Genomic DNA, 583 nt, shown 5'->3' on the forward strand with positions numbered 1-583 from the left:
TTTCGCTGTTTAATTTCTCTTTATTGAACAAAGATTATTATTACAATATTGCACCTGAGCCCATTTAGCACAAAGGTTAGTAGCTGCAATGACGTAGAAAATAACAGTGCATGAACATCTGAAACATTTCCTCTTAATGTGAGTCAGAACAGGAGAAATGTCCACAGCAACTCACAATCACACGAACAGGTTCAGACGTGGCGACGGGCAACCGAACTGGATGGTGTCAACTGGAAGGATTTGCATCAACCTCATGGTGGATCTTGACCTGATTCTTAAGTTTTTCCCTCTCAAAATTCAAAATATGGATTCATTTAATCACCTCTACTGTGTGAGGTTTGCTGTGGGGTGTGGCGGGCGTTAAACTCTGTTTTCCCTGACCTGATGTATCAGCGCTGGCGTTTGTGTTAGCCACATGCTCCCTGTACCTTCGTCCTTAACTCTGCCTGCCACCCTGTTGAGTTCAGAGCTGCAGCTCTCTGGTCGGTCTGATCCCTCCTCAGGCGCTGATGGCAACTTTTAGAAGGGGGCAAAGTTTCTTCTGCCTCACAAATAGACTCGGCTTGGCAGGACAACACAAACA

General features: G+C 45.5%; 1 long non-coding RNA gene across 1 annotated transcript in view; it reads right to left on the minus strand.

Moving 5' to 3' along the window:
• Window positions 1-583, minus strand: part of LOC115246973 (uncharacterized) — a 15,477-nt gene continuing 14,894 nt past the window's right edge. The window contains exon 3 of the long non-coding RNA XR_003886078.1: window positions 1-583. This exon is cut by the window's right edge and continues 4,334 nt beyond it. This is a non-coding gene — a long non-coding RNA (uncharacterized lncRNA).

The sequence above is a fragment of the Takifugu rubripes genome, chromosome 19, assembly GCF_901000725.2.
Source record: "Takifugu rubripes chromosome 19, fTakRub1.2, whole genome shotgun sequence".
In the NCBI taxonomy this organism is placed as follows: Eukaryota; Metazoa; Chordata; class Actinopteri; order Tetraodontiformes; family Tetraodontidae; genus Takifugu; species Takifugu rubripes.